We start from the raw sequence: 21,968 nt of genomic DNA, 5'->3' as shown, positions 1-21,968 counted from the left end.
CTGGTCATTGAAACTTCTTACTTATTTTGCTAACTTAAAATAGATTAAAATATCTCTTTGATTTTGATAGTAATTTTATAACCAGTTCTGGGTTGAGGAGAATTAAATTTTGATGGCTCAGCCACAGTTCCAATCAGCTTATTTAAAGGAAGATGAAAGATTCGTTATAAATATAGACTAACCTGAATTGAAGGTTAATAGACTAGGTATAACAGAGCTACAGCATCAGAAAACAGCGTAGAGGCAAAATATAAGGAAAAAAACTAAAATTTACTCAGCATTTATATGATCAGGCATTATAATTAAAGTCTTTCATGCATTTATTTATTGCATTCTTATAACAACTCAGTGAGGTAAGTACCATTATTACCTCCATGTTACAGATATGGAAACTGAAGACTGGATGTATCAAACTGCTTGCTCATGTCATGTAGCTGATAAACAGCAGAGCTAGGATTCAGGCCCAGGTCATCTAGCTTTACTGTCTGCGGTAAAGTTTTTATAAAATATAAACAAATGAGCTAATGTCAGTATATAACTTTTTTTTCTAATAAGTTGACATTATATAACATAAAATGCTATATTACGGCATATCTATGGGTTGGGAAGCACTAGTGAGGTAATTATATTTTGTTTTAACTGAAAATTAAGAAGAACAGTTAACTTTGGCCTCTTTTTTTTTTATTTTTTTTATTTTTTTATTTTTATTTTATTTTTTTAATTTTTTTTTAAAATTTTTTATTTATTTATTTATGATAGTCACAGAGAGAGAGAGAGAGGCAGAGACACAGGCGGAGGGAGAAGCAGGCTCCATGCACCAGGAGCCTGATGTGGGATTCGATCCCGGGTCTCCAGGATCGCGCCCTGGGCCAAAGGCAGGCGCCAAACCGCTGCGCCACCCAGGGATCCCTTTTTTTTTTTTTTTTTTAAGATTTTATCTATTTATTTATGAGAGACACAGAGAGAGAGGCAGAGACATAGGCAGAGGGAGAAGCAGGCTTCCCGCGGGGAGCCTGATACAGGACTCAAACCCAGGGCCCTGGGATCACGACCTGAGCCAAAGGCAGGCACTCAACCACTGAGCCACTCAGGTGCCCCAACTTTGGACTTTTTGATGCTATTTTAGCAGAAACACTCATTCTAAAACAGAACTAGCCAATACACCACATACTTAATCTTTAACCTTCTAGGAACCATGTTATAGTGAAAAGAAACAAATGCAATAATTTGAATAATAGATTTTATTTAAACCAACATATTAAAGCCATTATAATACATACTATAAATACTCTTAATGAGATATTTTGGGGTTATTGTTCCAACTCTGTGAAATCTGGTGTGTATTTTGTGCCTACTGAATATGTCAACTTGGACTCGCCCCATTTTAAGTGCTCAACAGCCTCATGTGGCTTCTAGTGGCCCCTGAATTGGATCATGCAGCTATGGAAAATCTTTTTAGGAAAGTAAGTTTATCATTTAACAGAATTTCAGAAAGGCTGAGAATTAGAAAGGCTAGTCAGGCATCCACAGAAACATTTTTCAGCTTGAGTACCTTCATTTCTAACTTAACTACATTGGATTAATGGCTGCCACATAACCTGTTCTAATGATATATATCCACTGGCAGGTAAGGTGACAAATTTTAGAAGGATGGTTTCCTGACAATTTTGTCATTTTGTCTAAAAGCTAGAATAGAGCAGACCTTAAGATAAAACTAAATCTCCTTGAGGAAAGTGAATGTCTGTCTGTAAGAATAACTCAGAATAAGGCATAACCAGGTCACTAAGGAATTCACACACTGGAGGCCCAATATGGGCTTTTTCAAGCTTTTGGCATCTGAGGGCAGGGCTGGCCAACTTAGTAGGCCTTCACTGTTCTGTATTCTGTTCCCAGCCAAGCAGTAATGTATCCGTCAACAAGCATTCAGTAGGGCTCTTTTTTTAAATTCTTCATTGAAAAATTGCTAATACCTGTTCATCGAGAAAAAAAAGAATAAAAACCAAACAGACCAAATAATTCTGAGCTGTATGTAGTAACAAGTAAGAGTTCCTTCAGTTCTTACCCCAGTTTCAGGGCTAACCACTGTTAATAATTAGGTATGTATTCTTCTAGATCTTTATCTATATGACCAAGTTTATGTGTCTACCTATTTATCTATCTAGAAAATCTCTTGTGCAGAAATGGATCACCCCATATACATTGTTTTGCAGCCCCTCTTTTTAAAATAAGAAACCAATATCTTTCTATGTATCTTATATATATATATATATATAATTTAAAGATTTTGTTTATTTATTCATGAGACACACACACATACACACACAGAGCCAGAGACAGAGGCAGAGGGAGAAGCAGGCTCCCTGCGGGGACCTTGATGCAGGACTCGATCCCAGGACCCTGGGATCACGACCTGAGCCAAAGGCAGTTGCTCAACTACTGAGCCACCCAGGCGCCCCTATATTTTATTATTTGTAATGGCTGTGTAGTATTATACGGTATAAATGTGCCAAAGTTATTTAGCAATGTGACTATTGATGGATATTAATAGCTGTTTCAAATTTCTATTACAAAACTGCTGCATGGCACATCCCTGTCCATCTGTAATTGCACACTTGTGTATTTGTGCACAACAGATTTCTAAGAATTGAGATCGCAGGGTGAAAGGTATGTACATCTCAAAATTTTTTTTCTTAAGGAATTTATTTTTGAGCGAGAGAGAGAGAGAGAGAGAGAGAGAGGGAGAGGAGGGCTGTGGGGTGGGGAGGGACAAGCCGACTCCACATTGAGCTCAGAGCCTGTCTTGGGGCTTGATCTTATGACCCTGAGATCACGACCCTAAGATCACAACCTAAGTGGAAACCAAGAATCCCACGTGCAACCGACTGAGCCACCCTGGCGCCCCTGTGCATTAAATTTTGACAAATACTGCCAAACTGCTTAACAGTCTGTCGGGAAGACCTTGTCTCTTGACTTCATCTGGAAGTACCAATGTTCCTGTTACAGGAAACTGGCCAGCCTTCCTGAGGAGCAAGCTGTTTCTATTCTCCACCATAAAATGGATGTTATATTTTCCTTGATTAATATGTATGGCTTCAGTTGGTAATAACAGTGTTCTGCTTTATGGCTTACAGGTAGCGAACCCAGAAAATGTCAGTTCCTGTGGATTTTTTTTTTTTAAGTTATTGACATTCCTTTGGTGATTCACAAATGCCAGAAAATAAATGCCATGCTCCCCAGGGTCTACACGAAGACACTGTGGGTTCTGGATTCTGTAGCTCATCTTTTAAGAAGACCTAGGATGGGGTGATGACTCACTCACCCCACGGTAGCTGTCCTGTAGCTCTGTTCTTTAGAGGCAGCCTGACGGTGGGTCCGCTAGTATTTTTCCTCCCTCTCCAAGAATTTCCTTAAGAAGGGACGCCTAGCCGTGTGCCAAGGTCAGCTTCACCACTCTCTTCTGGGAAGGGCCGTGCACGGTCTGTAGCGCCTGGCAGGCTGCTGGCACAGAGTAGGCTCACGGGGAGATGCGGAGCCACGGCAGCCGCTGGGATTCACAACGCAGCCTGAAAGTTGAGTTTTACCTTGTAGGGTTACAAGTGCATCCTGGTGTTTATCATAAAAACACAAAGCCCCCCTCCTCCACCCCCCCAAGTCTCTCCTACTGGTGCCCCGCGTGGGACCGTGGGACCGAGGCGTGGTTTGGCCGGAGGGAAAGCAGACCCAGGTGGAGCGATGCTGGGGAGAGGAGGAGGAGGGGAGGAGGAGGAGGAGGAGGGCCAGGAGGAAGAGGAGGAGGAGGGGAGGAGGAGGAGGGCCAGGAGGAAGAGGAGGAGGAGGAGGGGAGGGGAGGAGGAGGAGGGGAGGAGGAGCAGGAGGAGGAGGGCCAGGAGGAAGAGGAGGAGGAGGAGGAGGAGGGGAGGGGAGGAGGAGGAGGGGAGGAGGAGCAGGAGGAGGAGGAGGAGGGGAGGAGGAGCAGGAGGAGGAGGAGGAGGAGGAGGAGGGCTAGGAGGAGGAGGGCCAGGAGGAAGAGGAGGGGAGGAGGGGAGGAGGAGGGGAGGAGGAGGAGGAGGAGGGCCAGGAGGAAGAGGAGGAGGAGGGGAGGAGGAGGAGGGCCAGGAGGAAGAGGAGGAGGAGGAGGGGAGGAGGAGGAGGGGAGGAGGAGCAGGAGGAGGAGGAGGAGGAGGGCCAGGAGGAAGAGGAGGAGGAGGAGGAGGAGGGGAGGGGAGGAGGAGGAGGGGAGGAGGAGCAGGAGGAGGAGGAGGAGGGGAGGAGGAGCAGGAGGAGGAGGAGGAGGAGGGCTAGGAGGAGGAGGGCCAGGAGGAAGAGGAGGAGGAGGAGGAGGGGAGGAGGAGGAGGGGAGGAGGAGGGGAGGAGGAGGGCCAGCAGGAGGAGGAGGTATGGTGTCCCTTGGCAGCTCCGTGCGCGCTGCGGCGGGGGCACGGGGTACCAGTTGCTCAACACTTCACCAGTTTGCACTGCTCTTTCTTCTCTCTCCGGTGAATTTCCATTTTGAGGGAACAGCTCCGTAGAGGAAAGGTGTGGTGGGGTGGGGGGGCGGGGGGTGCTGGAAGGTCCAGGGCGGGAAATCCAGGGCGGGGCGGGGGGTGCCTGCCGGGGTGGAAATAAGAACCGGCCCCGGCTTGCGGCCCGGCCGCTGCCCCCTGCTGGGGCGAGCCCGACGCGCGGGTGCGGAGCCGGCGAGGGGGCGTGTGCGCGGCCGCTCCTGGGGCGGGGGGCTGGTCCCCTCGGAGCCCCGCGCGCCCGGGCCCCTGCGCACCGGGGAGGGGGGTCCCCGCCCCCGCCCCCGCCCCCGCCCCCGCCCGCCGGGCCCGGCCGTTGCCATGGTGACGCAGGGTCGGCGGCTCCGCGCAGTGGAAACAAAGCGGCCCGCCCGCTCCGGGCCGAGCTCCTCCCCCGCGGCGCCTCCCTCCCTCGCTCCCTCCCTCGCTCCCTCCCTCGCTCCCTCCCTCGCTCCCTCCCTCGCCCGGTCCCTCCGGGTCCCGCCGCCGCCGCCGCGGGCCAGGTAAGGCGAGCGCGCCTGCGGCCGGGAGGGCTGGGGCCGCGCCCCCGACGCCCCGGGGCCTCCCCGCGCCTCCCGCGCCCCGACGGCCGCCGAGCATCCCGGGCGCTGCGCGGGGCCCGCGGCTCCCACCCTGGGGACGCGCCTGCCTCCCAGCCGGTCCTGTTTGAGGACGGGGCGGGACGGGGAGGCTCGCAGGGCTAGAAGCCACACGTTTCTTCTTTTTTCTGCAGTTTCTGGAAAGTGAGCCCATACTTCGGTGCCCACGACCCGAAGCCCTCGGGTGCTCCCGAAGTTCGTTCGGATTTCGAGCCCCGCCGCCTTTGTGGAAGGTGCAGTTACACCTGTAAGGGGACGGGGAGGGGAGCCCGCGTTTCCCATCCAGGCAACGACCCGAGCCGGTGCAGCAGCAGGACCGTGGGGGCAGGTGCAGGTGCTCGGCGCGGGCGTCCTTGCTGCCTTCTCTGGGAGGTTTCGTGTTGGTGCTTGAGGGAGCTGCAGCATGCCCGGCGTTGCTCTGTGCGAGGACGTGGTCCAGAGCCCCTCTGGAGGCAGGTAGCCCGGCGGTGTTTGCACCTGTGTTGGGAGGGCAGGGACAGGGTTGAGATGCTGTTGCCAAGGGCGCGTGGGCCCTGGGTGGGGATGTGCCAAGTTAGGGTCCATCGCTCCTTTTCTCAGCGGGCCCCACGCCTTGCTGATCCTTTCGTGGTACTTAGTTTGTTGCAGACACAAAGAATGAATTAAAGAGAACGATTGTCGAGACTGTCTGGTGGCTACTTAGATATACCATCTTGGGTGTGATAACGTGAAAGACGGCAGTATCCCCTTTCAGAAGCAGAGGTTTATCAATCCGGAAGGAAATAGTACATCAGTGTCACTTACTTTAATTGGGGAGAGAGGTCGGCTGGTAACTGGAAAATGATTCCACTAATTGTATTCTCGATTTAGCAAAATAATACACAAGTTGGAATAGGTCAGTCAGACAACATTACATGGAATGCAAGAAATGATGTTTGCCAAAAGGTAGTTCGTGGAAGAGAAAAAAAAAAAAAAACCAATGGCACGGATCATTTTGAATTGGAGTTAAGTTGATTAGAATTATGGCTATTAAAGCTACTTAAGGTGCCAGGCATAAAGTGATTATCTAATATACCTCTTCTCTCTTTTGGGATTGCAACACCTGTTAGCCGGCTGATTACTAGGTTTCTAAGTCAGTTTGTATTTGCCGGCAATTTTAAGTAATGCTACTTCATGAGAAGATTGTACCGAGAACTAAAGGATTAAGTTGCAACAACATTTTGCGGATTATTTCACGATTGGGTTTGTTTCTAAACTGATTTTACCTGTACAGCCATTCACAGATGCTCTGTTAAATACTCTTTGATGGTGATAATGAATGGTACATTGATTAAAATGAAGTAGATCTGCTTTGAGAAGGTAACCAGGAGAGAAAATAAATATTTTCTCATTTAAGCATGAAAGACAGTCAGAATATTGAAGCCTAGGCATATTAAATAGGCACAGAATGTAGTTTCATGTCTTGTAGTAGAAATAATTATTTTTGTGCTCAGAGGTACCAAGAATACAGCTTCATTCAAATATTTGTTAGCAAATCCAGTATTAGGTGCAAGGACTCTGGACCTGCTCTTCAGCCAGATGGAACCCTCCCTATGGGTTCTAGCCCAAACATTTACATTGTGGAATTTGTATTTCTGAAGAGTGGAGTTGTCCAGTGTTAATTCAGCACAATAAGGACTCATGTGTTGCCTTTGCTAAAGGCACAAGGTTCAATAGAGTGTGGCATTTTTAAAGCTGTCTCTTTTTCTGCCAAGAACTAAAGTCAGTAAACATCAGGAATACACAGTCATGGACTGCAGGCATCGGTTTGTAGTGATTTATTTACACAAGCTCTCAAGCATGAAATGGAGCTTTTATCAGTGCAGTAAAGAACAATCATTTGGCATGTTCATATATGTTGCTGGCTTTTGGAGGTATGTGCATACCAAGATAATAAAAGAAAAAAAATAACTCATTTCCTCAGTATCTTAGGAAGTGCAAAGGAAGAGTGTGCTTTATGGCCTTGATTTTGATTAGCCACCTGGTGGAAGTAGAGACCAGCACAGCACATCCTCAGGTGTAAAAAATCCTAAATTGTCACTCTCGATTTTTCCCAGTAGTGTGAGTCTTCTGCAATTCTAGGCTTAAAACTCTTAATTTTATAAGGGAACACTGGTCCTAGTTTTGGGGATAAGTTGTCAAAAATGGTCTGATAATTGTAATCACAGCCATTATTGTCCCTGGAAAATTCTGCAACTTCACTTAATCAAGCCGGTCCACGATTGTGAAACAAGCCACGAAAGGTTCTCGGTTAAGTTAGGATTAACATTTATATTTGTGCCATTGAAAGTCGGTTGTTTTGTAACCATCTGAGCCTGCCTGGCAGCATAAGGCCACTGAAGCCTTTATTGGCGGTTTCTGGGTCAGCGTTCTCTTGCAGTTTCTAGTTGCCCTGTGCTAACATGCTGCCTGGTTGGTAATTTGGCATCGAGTACAATGTGTTGTGGCATTTATAAAAGTACATTTGTGAAGGATGATAGTTTTTTTTTTTTTTTAATGATTTCTCCATTTTCAAAACATGTAGGCTCAAATTTGTGGCTAGGGAGAGAGTAATATGGCCCCTGAGACCTCGAGGAAAAATGGCATAAATAGAAGGTTAAGTGACCTGCTGTGCAGGGTGGGTGGCTGTTGATCATAATGATGGCGCTGACACAAGGCATAGGAGACAGCATGGCACTGATCACAGGAAGTGGTTTTCTTGTGACATGGATTATTAATAGTGACTGATAGAGATTGAGAAATGTTTGGGCATATGTTTCATTTTTTTGTGCTCCCAGTGAATATGAAGATAAGATGTCTTCACCATTTTATAAATCACAAGTGGTTGGGGAAAATATATACATTTATACTGTCTGGCACTTGATGGGAGTGTTATAAATACAATTCAAAGTTAATGATTGATTTCCTTACCTGTCAGTTATTGGTAACGATTTGGTTCTGGATATCAGGCAACAAATGTGTATCAGGTGTTTCCTTCTGTATATTCTGTATTGCTTGATCAAAGTCTCATCTGAGATCTTAGGGTGAGGAATTACTTGTTTCCAACTCTCATGATTATTTCTCTTATCTATAAATCGTTATATGTGAAATCCAAGTATTCTCCATTGGCCTGGTTTTTAGCCTTCTCTTTTCTTATGGGGAAAGTTGATTCCTTAATCTCCTTAAATAATTTTATATCCCCAGGGCTTTAAAAAAAATATGATTTGGTTAATTTGTTATTCAACCAGAAGAATATCTGAAACTTTGTTTATAGTGGTGTGCATTAAAAAAAATAGCGCATGTTATAATCTCACATTTTGGACGTTTACAGAGTTGTAAGGTGATTAGGAAAATTTCGGATCCTGTAGGGTGATGAATTGTACAAGTGTCTTACATTAGATCCCCTGCTTCTCTACCTTGTAATAAGTTGAAGTGAAAACCAAAGAACCATGAGGTGGAGTCTTCAGTGAGTTAAAAGATGTTAAAAAGGGAAGTTTAGTACATGCTGAAAGGCTGTAGGGCTACATGGTCCCAAGGATAGGAAGGAAAAAGACTCTGATGACCTTAATAATGTCTTAATCACTTTATGGTCCAAACTCCGGAAGCGGTCACCAGAGGGCTGTTTCCATGCTTTTCAGAGGGCCGGTCCTGGTCACTTACCCCCACCTTTTCTCCTGACTAACCTAAAAGTGACTCCCTTGAACTGTGGCTTAAGTGCACTCTGAATATTATAAACCACAAATTAAGGTATGAGCGCAAAGGTTTGCTGCCTGGGTGTATTACGTAATCTAATTGGTCAGGGTAGACCAGTTAGATAATCAAGACAGTAATGGAACTAATATATTGGTTGTATTTACATGAAAAACTGTGTTTCTAAGGATCAGTCCTCCTTCCCTTTCTTTTATTTTTCATGAGAGACACACAGAGAGAGGCAGAGACATAGGCAGAGGGAGAAGCAGGCTCCCCACGGGGAGCCCGATGTGGGACTCAACCCCAGGCCCCCGGGATCACGACCTGAGCCAAAGGCAGGTGCTCCACCACTGAGCCACCCAGGTGCACCGAACCTTCTTCCCTTTCTTATAACCATAGTCATTGAATGGAGATGTAGCATTTTACACAGTTTCATCGCCCTGTGACATGTCAGGCATAATTACATTGAAGAACAGATGCTTACTCAAACTCTTGAATTGTAAATCTACAATAAAAGGTTTGTGTGTGTTCTTCTCTGGCATTTCCTCTTGTTACATATGGTTTCTTCAGACCTTGTGTAGTATGATTGCAGTTTTATCTTTTTTTTTTTTGTCAATCAATCAAACCCTCTCTAGTGCTTCGTATGAGCCAGTTTTGTTCTATGCATGGCACAACTAGTAGCTTATTTAAACCTCCCGAGAACCGTATGGGGTGGGTACTTTGGTGAGCTCCAATTGAAGATGGAGAAAACTGATGTGATCGTTCTCTGTTGTATTGACCTAAAGGTCTACAAAACATACCAGGATCCTAGTGCTTTTTATGTGAAGGAATGCAGGAAACTTTGCTTTTTTTCATGTCACTGATGTGTATGTGTGTATGTTTGTTGGAAGTGTGGAAATAATGGCACTCATTGTTAATGGCATGTGGGCTTTTTTTCTCACTTTAATGATAAGAAACAAAGCCCAAAATCATAAAACAAGCATTTCTTCATAGCATATTGTGACATGCACCAGTGTTCTTTTCTGTATATAGAGACTAGGGAGCGCCTGACTGGCTCAGTTGGTAGGGCATGTGATTCTTGATCTCGGAGTTGTGAGTTCTGGCCCCATATTGGGTGGAGAGATGACTTAAAAATAAATCTTTAAAAAAAAAAAAAAAAAAGAACTAGAACAGATTGATTTACAAAAAAAGCTACTTTCTGAAGATATTTGTCCTTTCACTTATTATTTGTATTCAATATTAAAAAGAATACATATTTTTGATGGTGTTAGCTTGCTATATACATGTAAATATGTCTTTTGAATGTTTGTCTATTTTGCATTGCCTTTTGTGGGCTATCCTTAATCTGGGCTCACCTGTCCTTAGCTAACTTCTTGCCCTAAGGGCTAAATGATACTCCTTTTTTTTTTTTTTACTCTCTTCCAAGAGAATTTTGTGTATGCTTAAAAAAAAAAAAACAATTTGGCATGTTGTGTTGAAAAAAACATATCTGTTTTCTTGTGCTAGACTGTAAGTTTCTGAATAACAAGAGTTAAGTCTTTTTTTTTTTTTTACAAGAGTTAAGTCTTAACTCATTTCTAAAAATAAGGTAGGTACAAGTATGCTTTTTTTTTTTTTTAAGATTTTATTTATTCATGAGAGACACGGAGAGAGAGAGAGAAGCAGAGACACAGGCAGAGGAAGAAGCAGGCTCCATGCAAGGAGCCTGATGTGGGATTCGATTCTGGATCTGGAGATCATGCCCTGAGCCAAAGGCAGATGCTCAACCACTGAGCCATCCAGACGTCCCACAAGTATGCTTTTCTTAATTGAATACTTAAAAGATTTTTTATGTGATATAAAATTACTACAGTTTATTCTAATTCCAAAGTCAGTAGTGAGGGCTTTTAAAAAATCAATTTTAGGGCCTTAGGAAACTGATTCAAGTTTAATGTATCATTAGGGCACTATAAAATTAATCTAAGCTTTTAGTTATTTAAAATACAGCATTAAAAATCATATACCACAATTCTGTTTCAACTAATATGGATTTCTGATATTCATGTCTCAAAGGTTATATATAAAAAGCATAAAAAATAGTAGCTAGCTTGTTGTATGAGGACTGGGTGTTGTATGTCAAGTGTTCAATCACTAAATTGTACTCCTGGAACTAATATTATACTGTATGTTAACTCACTAGAATTTAAAAACTTAAAAGATAGTATCTAGCTTAATTTTATACTAGCAATTATGATAAGCTTTTGATTATTCCAGTCAAGGAGCAGAAAAATGGATCTCTGAAAATCATTTACATTTGTTCTTAAAATAATTTCAGTGTTTTCCTCCTTTTCTCCTCCACTACTCCGTGTAAAATGATTAAGAGTGATTAAGCATTTTAACTTGAGTGGTCTTAATTTTTAAAGGTTTTATTTATTTGAGAGTGAGAGGGAGAGAGAGAGAGAGAGAGAGAGAGCACAAGCAGGTGGAGGGGCAGAGTGAGAAGCAGATTCCCCACTGAGCAGGGAGCCTGATGGAGGGCACTTGGTACCAGGACCCTGGGATCATGACCTGAGCTGAAAGCAGACACTTAACTGACTGAACCACCTAGGTGCCCATCAGTGGTCTTTTCTTCTCTCTTTCTCTCTTTTTTTTTTATTTTTAAGATTTTATTTATTTATTAGAGAGAGAGTGCATGTGAGCGATCACGTGAGCATAAGCGGGAGCAGAGGGAAAGGGAGAAGCAGACTCTTCACTGAGTGGGGACCTGATGTGGGACTCGATCCCAGGACCCCAGGATCATGACCTGAGTTTAAGGCAGATGCTTAACTGACTGAGCCACCCAGGCGCCCCCTCAGTGATCTTTTCTTATTTAAGCTACGTGAAAAGATTAAGAGACAAGTGTCCATAAAAGCAAGTAATGAAGCAGAGTTCTGTAGGTTCTTTTAATAAATATTGTAATAGCTACCAGTTATTGAGCACTTACTTGGTGCCGAGTAATCTATAATAATCTATAACGTATACTATACAAGCAATCTCTCTTGATTTTCAGAGTAACTCTTGTTTCCTCACTCTGGTTTCCTAGCAGCCATAAGATGCTAATAAATAGCTTATCTAGGTTGCATAGAGGTGGTAAATTTAAATATATGATTTGTGTGACTAAATCACAAGCTGAAGTTGACCAGGATTGCTTTGCTAATTATGGGCAAAGACTGTTTCCTGCTGCCGTAAAGACGCTTTTTGCTGATGTGTGCTTTGGGAAGAGAGGCCATTGAGGACTGCCAGGTGGGGCAGGTTCAGAATGGTGGGTGTGGTCCATTAGAGGAAGGGGGAGTTCTCAGGAGAAAACCAAGAAAAATATATCCTTGCTTATGCTTACCGCTGCAGACACCAGGTGGGGTTTTGGGGTAGAAGGAGAGGTGAATACTTTCTCTCAATCTAAATTAACTTTTAGAGTTTAAAACAAAATTAAGTGGAGTTATATTCTATTTCCTGAATTTATTTTATTATATGAAATGAAAAAGAACTCTGTACCCATCCCATACCTCAGGGTGGACTCCTCCGAGGGTCAGAGCAACATGTTCTCCATCACATAGGGAGAGGTCCTTGTCTTAGGATGCTGGAGGTCTGGATGAAGTTAGATGCCTTGTTCTTTGAGCATACCAAGCCCCATCTGGTTGCCAAACCTTAGCACAAATGTCCGTTTTGCTGGGACTGCTTGTTCTCCAAATAGTAGTGTGACTAACCCTATTGTTTCTTTCAGGTCTGTATGCTGATGTTATCGGAGTGGCCTTCCCTAAACACTCTATACAAAATTGTGATCTTTCTGTTTCTAGGACTTTCTCCTCCCTTATCTGTTCTTTTCTACATTACTATTACCACCTGGCACATCATGTAAACAAAAAAGTATATATGTTTGTCTTACTCTTCCATTGTGTAAAATTCCATAAAGACAGTGGCTCTTTTTTTTAATTAAAAAATTTTTTTTTTTTACTTTTTAATTTTTTGCTACGGAAGTTTTAACCTTGAGAATATGTCCGGAGCATAGTAAATGCTCAATAAACACTTCTTGAATGAATAAAATAATCTTATTCATTCAAGTTTCTGGTAGAGGGGACCAGTCTTAGGAAAACCCTGGAATATTATAGGAAAGTCAAGCCTCTGTCTGCTTAATGTGGTCAACTGGTTGTCTCTGTAGCTTATTAAGTGATCCCAGAGAAAAGCACAGAAAATGCCATCCTCTATTCTAGTGAACAGATCAGAATTACTGAGTTGGTGAAACTTGAGACCTCTGTAATCACTGAGACATCAACACTTCCATGGCAGAAACTTTTTCAAATGGGTAGAGAGCTGTTAATAATACCTTTCTATTTTAATTGTTTTGTTGAAGTCTTAAAAAAAAAAGTATCATATAGTCCCCTTCTCTTCTCAAAGACTTTGTAAAAATGAATATAAACTATTTGGAAATAATCTTTGAGCCCTTGCTAATGTTAATATGAATTAGGATTTCTTATTGCAATTGTAGGGTGAAGAAATAAAAAGGAAAACATGAGAAGTCCCCTGCTCTATAAGCTTGAATTAACAGTTTGCTTGTAGATATTCAAATACTAATGATAATGATAAGCATCCCAACAGCTGGAGGCTGCAAAATCAAGTCAGTCTAACCGTTTTCTGATTTATGTATTTTTTTTTAAAACTAAGTGTATTTTGGGGGAGAGGGGTTGCCAAGTGGTGCTTTAGCAAAGATTTTCATGGTCTCTTAATCAGCGACAAGTTGACAGGACTATAGAAACTACAAAACACTCCCGCATTCCCTGGGATTTAAACAATTCTGCTGTTTGTTGTATCTGATGCATCTTTGTCACTTATGAACGTTTTCTTTTTGAGCTTGTATCCATGTCTCTGAGAAAGAGGATAGACGTATCGAAGATCATTAAGTCAGCTCTTAGGAGCTAAAAAATGTGCGGTCTGACTTACTAGTTCATGGTGCCTCCATTGCAGGGACATAAAGAACCTGGACTTCTAGTAGTCAGATCTGTGCTGGATCCTGGCTTTGCATTTAGTATCTTACAACTGGTACCAGGCTATTGGTGGGAAGTACTTAGATTTAACTCTACCTCTGAAGAGAGGGCCGAGATGGAATAATTTGGAGAATTTGGAGAACAAATATATTTGTTGGAATAAGGTAGGAAGTTCTTCCTACTGGTCGATGGTGGTGGTATGAAATTAAATTTAAGGAGCCAGATAATCAGCTCTTTCTGTTAAAACTCCTGTATGCCTAGTTCTGAAGCTGTGAATCTTGTACTTAGCCCATGAGCTTTTGGTTTTAGAAGAGAATGTATTCATTTGGAGAAATGGCACCGGTGCCAGGAGCTCTACCAGGAGCTGGGGGGATCTGAACTGGGCAGGGGGTGTGGTGGGTAAGAGGACACGTGATGGATGGATGGATGCACATAAGGTACACCACATGGATGATGGATAAAAAGCACTTAATAAAGGTAGCCTGATGCTCTTTGGCATCTCTTCCCTCCATCACATGACCTCCCATCTTTCTGCCTTTTCCCCTTAAGAGATGAAGACTAATTACTTGAAGATCACTTTAAATCATTTCTTTAAAAAAAAGAATTCTGGCATTTTACCTTTTTCTTTTCTCAAGGTCTCTATAGTTGTGTTCCAATATAAAGTTGTGAATCCAATATGTAATTATAAAACTACATTGTGAGTCTGCTTAAAAAAATTTAATAGTATAACATATTAAGATGTCAGACAAAAATGATAGTGGCAGTAATATCTTAATAAAATAAGGATTTCTTATTAAACTAAATCTACAAGTAAATTTTCATCAGTTGATGTGCATTATAAGACATTTTTATGTAGTAGATTTTTTTTTAAGACAGCAATTTAGTGAAATCAGGTCAGAGAAATAAGAACAGATATGATTAAATTGTGGGATTTAGGTTAACTATGTTATAGTAGCTCCTTTTCTAAAATTATTACTAATTGGATACATTTTTATCTTGTTTTTTATACCTTGTTTGATTTTATTATTATGGAAGAATTCTTTAGTAATTCTTTTTTTAAATTTGGCTTTTGTTTTTGCTCTAACTTGAGGGCATATTAATTTCATTGTGTAATATTTGCCTTTGTATTTTTTATACAGCTAATAGTTCTAACATCTTCCTTATCTTTTGTACTCTGAACTTATCTCATGAGGCTTCTCTCTCTTTTTTTTTTTTAAAGATTTAATTTTTAAGCAATCTCTACACCCAGTGTGGGGCTCAAACTAACAACCCAGAGACCAAGTTGCATGCTCCACTGACTAAGTCAGGTAGGTGCCTCATAGGGCTTCTTTTAATCCTCATTTGTGCAGTGCTTTCTTCTGCCCCTGGGCCTTTGCATTGGCTACTCCTTCTGTGTGGATGTTTTTTCCTTCTGTCTTCACTTAGTAACTCCTGCTCATTTGTCACATCTCAATTCAGTTGTTACTTGCTTAGTGAAAATTTCCATTGCATTCTTGACCAGATCAGACATTTGTACTCATTCAACAAATATTTATTGAGTGGCCACAGTGGGCCAGCAGAGCTCTAAGCTCTGGGAAAATTAACAGACAAGGTTCCCTTCTGTTCATGCACGTGTGCGTGCACGCGCACACACACACACACACACACACACAAACAGAAATCCAAATAAAAAAGAAAACTAGCAGGGACAAATACAACACAGATAAGTAAGGCAAGTGAGTGGATGCTACCTTAGATTCGGAGGCAAGGTAACATTTAAGCTGTGATTTGAGTGACAAGGGGAGCCTTTATCAGGAGCAGAGCAATTTCAGGCAGAAGGAACAAGTGCAAAGGCCCTGAGGCAGAGAGAAGGCAGGAGAATGGTATGAGACGATGTCACAGAGGGAAGGAGTGGCCAGATTGCTCAAGGTTTTATAATTCGTGGCAAGGACTGGGTTTTCTTCTTTGTGCCATGGGAAGCAGCTGTAGAGCTTTTTGTGGAGGTGGCGATTGGGGAAATGGGAATAATTTGGTTTACATTTGGGAAATATTCTTGCACATAGAGTTTGGGTCATGGGTGAGTGAGCAAGAATGGTGGCAGGAAGAATTATTAGGAACCTATTGCAGTAGTCCAGGGTGAAATGTGGTGTACTTATTACAGTTGTAATTTTACATTTATTTATGTGCTCATTTGGTTGATACTGCCCTCCGTGAACTGTAAGCAACATGAGAGAAGAGGCAATTTTTTTTCCCCTCCTTAAAGTTGTATTCTCAGTGTTTATTTGAGAGACTGGCAGCGTATGGGCACTCAGTTGACATGGTACTTGAGTAGCTAGATAAGGTTTATGAGAAACAATGAATAAGACGTAGTCCATATATGTTGGTGTAACTGTCCATTCAGTGTTTTTCTGATATTATGCCTAGAAGATCGAGGAATGCATCATGGCCTAGGAAATTATTACAGTTAACAGGAAAAAGATGTGTGAAGTCGTTAATAGCAAGGGCTTTATTCAGATATTCAGATTAGAATTGCTAGTCCTTCCTCTTACTCGGATAGTGGAAATGTGACAAGCGACATATTAGTGAGTGGAAGGTATTTTCACAAGGAATCTGGGAACGTTTGGTAGTCAAAAATGATGCCATGTTAGTTATAACCATATGTTGTCACTGAAGCCATTGAGATTGTTATGATCTCTAAACCATGGTAATTTATGAGTAGGAAAGTTACTCTGTGTATTTACATCTGAGTATACATAAAAGATGTCTTAGAGCATTTAATTAGAAAAAATCAGACCTATAACTGTGATTTATTTAAGACCGACCTCACTTACTCTAATGGGGCATTCGAAATGAACCATGATACTGATTTATGTAGTGTTGGTATGGAACTAGCAACATAACGGATTAAATGTTTTCTCTCCTCCTGTCTTTATAGACAATGATGGAAGAGTCTGAAACCTTTAAACAATTTTATTCAGACAGTGGGACACATAATTAGGAAGAGCTTAAAGCATTTTAGAGGTCTAATTTATATCTGGCCTGAGATTCAATTATTCTTTGTTCTGCAGTAAATTTAAATGGTTTGATTATTAACCTCTAGGTCATGGTCGATTGGTCTATAGATGATAGGTTTTTCTGCCAGACTAAATCAGCTTAAAAAAGGAGAAAATTTAGACAGCCCATGTAAAACTCTTGTGTTGTAGAAAGGACAAATTTCTTAGGTAAATGCATCAAGGATTCTGTTGACTTTACTACTTAAGTTTTTCTGTAGGCACTTAATGAATATCCAGCATGTATAAGGCACTGTGCCAGGCACTCATGACCCCGAAGCGAACACCTTGCTGATAGGGTAATGACCAGTTGTTCCACTAGACTGTGATGTGAAGGGCGTGTGATGCCCATGGAAGCACATAGGGGAGGCATCCGAACAAGATTTGGGAATAATTATTATCAATGCTGAATGAAGGATGGCCCCAGCAAGGCCAGATTAGGAAGACCTTAATCTCTGTCCAGAGGGGAGTGAATCATCAGATTTGAGTTCTAGAAAATCTCTCTGGGAGCTGCCTGTAAAATTTTATTTTATTTTTTTAAGATTTTTAAATTTATTTATTCATGAGAGAGAGGCAGAGACATAGGCAGAGGGACAAGCAGCCTCCTCACAGGCAGCCCAATGCAGGACTTGATTCCGGAACCCCAGGATCATGCCCTGAGCCAAAGACAGATGCTCAACTGCTGAGCCACCCAGGTGTCCCAACTATATAGACTTTTTCAAAATCACAGCATTCTTTACCTGTATTGTGTAAAGATACAAGGCAGCATCATTTTTACTTATTTATTTATTTGTTTGTTTGTTTATTTGGTTGGTTGGTCGGTCGGTCGGTTGGTTGGTGGGTCAGTCAGTAAGTAGGCAAGTAGGGTTCATGTTGGAAGCCCAGTGTGGGACTTGAACTCACCACCCTGAGAGTGATACCTGAGGTGATATCAGGCATTGGATGCTTAACCTACTGAGCCACCAGGCACCCTAGGATCATTTTTATTTTTATTTTTTTATTTATTATTTAAAAAAAATTTTTTTTAAGATTTTATTTATTTGTTCATGAGAGACAGAGAGAGAGAGGCAGAGACACAAGCAGAAGAAGAAGCAGGCTCCATGCAGGGAGCCGGATCTCCAGGATTACACCCCGGGCTGAAGGTGGTGCTAAACTGCTAGGCCACCAGGGCTGCCCCGTTTTTATTTTTAATTAAACTTTGTCATTGAAGATTAATGTGCATCCAGAAAAGTGCACAAGTTGCAGGATGGTAGCTCTTTCCATTTTCTGAAAGTAATCCACCTTTGTAACCACTGCTCACATTAAAACAGAAAATATTATCATTATCCTAGAATCCATTTGTTTCATGCTTTCAGCTGTTAACTCTCACCCACAAGGTGATCACTAGTCTGAATTCTATCACTATTGATCAGTTTTGCCTATTTTAAAACTTGTGAATCTGTTTCTGGAGACTTTCTGTATTCCGTCCTATTGGGCTACTTGTCTAATAAAGTACCTTAATTTTTTTTTAAGATTTTATTTATTTGAGAGAGAGGCAGAGATAGAGCATAAGCGGGGAGGAGAAGGAGAAGCCGGCTCCCCACTGAGCAGGGAGCCCGACTCCAGACTTGATCTCAGGACCCTGGGATCATGACCTGAGCCAAAGGCAGACTGAGCCACCCAGGTTCCCCTAAAATATCTTAAATTATTATAGTCCTGATACCAGATAATGTAAGTCTTTCGATTTTCTTTCTCAATTTCGTTTTGGCCTTTTCTTGGTGTTTAGCATTTACATATAATTTCTAGAATCAGGGATCCCTGGGTGGCGCAGCGGTTTGGCGCCTGCCTTTGGCCCAGGGCGCGATCCTGGAGACCCGGGATCGAATCCCACGTCGGGCTCCCGGTGCATGGAGCCTGCTTCTCCCTCTGCCTGTGTCTCTGCCTCTCTCTCTATCTCTCTGTGACTATCATAAATAAATAAAAATTAAAAAAAATTAAAACATTTTTAGAATCACCTGATCAATGTTCACAAAAACACTGGCTGAGATTTTGATTGGAATTGCATTTGAATCTGTAGATCAATTTGAGAGAGTTGACATTTTAACAGTGTTGGGCCTTCTAATCCATGAACACAGTAGAGCTCTCTGTATGATTAGGTTATCTTTAATTCCTCAAAGTTTTCAAGTAGTGTTTTCAAGTTCTCTCTGTACCATTCTTGCACATCTTTCATCAGGATTCTTTTTGTTGTTGTTGCAAATGATGTCTTTAAAGTTTTACCTCTTAATTTCATGTTGCTTATGTTTGCAAAATACAGTAGATCTTGGTGTATTGACCCAGGTTCCAAGGATTTTGCTACATTGACTTGTTAGTCTTAATAGTTTCTCTATAGAATTATCCATCCTCACTTAGGAATTTACTCAGCACTTAACTTCCTTCACCATACAGGATTCTAAGAACACTTTAACTCTGAAAAAGCCCCTACTCTACTGTTACTGTCATTTCTTTTAATTTCACACATAAGTACACCACACAATACATTGTTTTGGGCAGTTGATATCTATTTGTGTTTACTATTTCTTTTTTTTTTCACTTACATACAACATGCAGTGCTCATCATAACAAGTGTCCTCCTTAATGCCCATCACCCTATCTAGTCCATCCCCCTACCTATCTCCCTCCATCAACTCAGTTTGTTCTCTGTTAAGAGTTTCTTATGGTTTGTTTCCTGTGTTTTTCTTTTCCCCCTTCCCATATGTTCCTCTGTTTTCCTTCTTAAATTCCACACACAAGTGAGATCATATGATATTTGTCTTTCTGACTGACTTATTTCACTTAGTATTATATACCCTCTAGCTCGATCCACATCATTGTAAATGGCAAAGTTACATTCTTTTTGATGGCTGAGTAATATTCCTATATCTATATATTCATATATATTTATATATATACACACAATATTCCTATATATATTTAAATACACACACACACACACACACCTCACATCTTCTTTATCCATTCATCAATTGGTGGAAATTTGGGCTCTTTCCATAGTTTGGCTATTGTTGATAATGCTGCTACAAATATTAGGGTGCATGTGCCCCTTTGAATTAGTATTTTTGTATCCTTTAGGTAAATACCTGATAGTGCAATTGCTGGATCATAGGGTAGTTCTATTTTTACATTTTGAGGAACTTCCATACTGTTTTCCAGAGTGGTGCACCAGTTTGCATTGCCACCACCCGTGTAAGAGGGTTCTCCTTTCTCCTTATCCTTGCCAACACCTTTTGTTTCTTATGTTGTTAATTTTAGCTATCCAGACAGGTCTAAGATGGTATCTCATCCTGGTTTTGATTTGCATTTCCTAGTGTTGAGTGATGTTGAGCATTGTTTCATGTGTCTGTTAGCCACATCAATATCTTTTTTTGGAAAAAGTGTCTTCATGTCTTCCGCCCATTTCTTAACTAGGTTATTTGTTTTTTGGTGGTTGAGTTTGATAAATTCTTTGTAGATGGTGAATACTAACCCTTTATCTGATATGTCATTTGCGAATATCTTCTTCCATTCTGTAGGCTCCCTTTTAGCTTTGTTGAGTGTTTTCTTTGCTGTGGGGTAACCACTATTCTATAACTGCCTTTTCTATGCATTTAATATAAATTCAATCATACAAATGTAGTCTTTGTGTCTTCTTTCACTTAGCATTTGAAACGTACAAGTCTTGTCTATATTGTAATATGCATTGATTGGTATTTTATTCCTTCTTATTGCTGAGTAGATTTATATTGTATGGATATACTTTGGTCTGTTTATCCATTCATCAGTTAATGAAAACTTGGGTTGTTTCCAGTTATTGGCTACTCTGAATAATGCTATGACAATTCATGTAAGTCTTTGTGAAAACCTATGCTTTAATTTCTCTTGGGTAAGAGAGGTAGTGTGGAATTCCTGGGTCACATGGTGTGTGTATATGTTTACCTTTTTAGGAAATACTTAACTGTTTTCCAAAGAGCCTCTAACATTTTATATTCCCACCAGCAGTATATGATGGCTTCAGTTTCTTCATATCATTGTCCAATAGTTATTGATTATGGTCATTATAGTGGATGTGTTGAGTTTAATTTGTGATTTAATTTGCATCTTCCTAATGATTAATGATGTTGAGCACCTTTTTATGGGCTTATTAGCCACTTGTAAGTTTTGTTTGGTAAAATGTCTATTCAGTTCTCTTGCCCATTTTAAAAATTGGGTTGTCTTCTTATTGATTTGTAAGAGTATTTTGTATATTATAGATACAGGCCTTTTATCAGATCTGTGATTTGCAAATATTTCCCCCAAATCTATGACTGGTGTTGTCATTTTCTTTATGATGCATTCTTTTGAAGTACAAAAGCATTTTAATTTTGACGAAGTTCAGTTTAGTAGCATTGCCTTGTATGGCATGCTTTTGTTTGTACCAATGAAATTTTGCCTAATCTGAGGTTTTCTAGGTTTTTATGAGATATAGTTATTTTCTCTATTTTCTTCCAGAAGATTTGCAATCTTATTACAGTTAGGTTTATGATCCTTTTTTGTTTAAAACCATTTTATTTATTTATTCATGAGAGACACACAGAGAGAGGCAGAGACACAGGCAGAGGGAGAAGCAGGCTCCATGCAGGGAGCCCTATGTGGGACCTGATCCCGGGACTCTGGGATCAAAACCTAGCCAAAGACAAAGGCTCAACCACTGAGCCACCCAGGCTTCCATCCCTATGATCCATTTTGAATTAATTCTTTGCATTTGGTGTGAGGTAAAGGTCTGTTTATCTGTCTTTTTTTGCATGTAGATGTCAAATCTTTTACCAGCACCATTTTCTGAAAAGACTATAATTGCCCCATTGAATTAGCATCCTTGTCAAAGGTCAACTGATAGTAGACAGAAGGGTTTCTTTCTGAACTTTTAATTCTGTCCTATCATCTGTCCTCACCCCGTATCATGCTGTGGAGTTACATCAGATTTTATTTTATTTTATTTTTTATTTTTTATTTTTTTGTATACATCAGATTTTAAAGTAAAATAAGTCATCTTCCAACTTTGTTTTTCTTTTTTAACAAAATTGTTTTGCTTATTTGAAGTCCTCTGCACTCCCACATACATTTTAAGTTTGCCAATTTCAACAA

The 21,968-nt window shown here is 41.2% G+C and overlaps 1 protein-coding gene across 3 annotated transcripts in view; it reads left to right on the top strand.

Moving 5' to 3' along the window:
- The first annotated feature begins 4,362 nt into the window (after positions 1 to 4,362).
- Positions 4,363 to 21,968, top strand: part of RNF182 (ring finger protein 182) — a 63,760-nt gene continuing 46,154 nt past the window's right edge. The window contains exons 1-2 of one of the 3 annotated variants that reach the window (XM_041769795.1): positions 4,363 to 4,536; positions 5,254 to 5,352. The gene's annotated coding sequence lies outside the window, so the exon portion shown is untranslated. Of the gene's footprint in view, positions 4,537 to 5,253; positions 5,353 to 5,468; positions 5,576 to 21,968 lie in introns of those variants that run through there. The other 2 variants (XM_041769796.1, XM_041769794.1) reach the window with 2 other exon arrangements.

This window comes from Vulpes lagopus, chromosome 10 (genome assembly GCF_018345385.1).
Source record: "Vulpes lagopus strain Blue_001 chromosome 10, ASM1834538v1, whole genome shotgun sequence".
Lineage (NCBI taxonomy): Eukaryota > Metazoa > Chordata > Mammalia > Carnivora > Canidae > Vulpes > Vulpes lagopus.
Note: the sequence above shows the minus strand (reverse complement) of the source record. Positions and strands in the feature narration are given on the sequence as shown.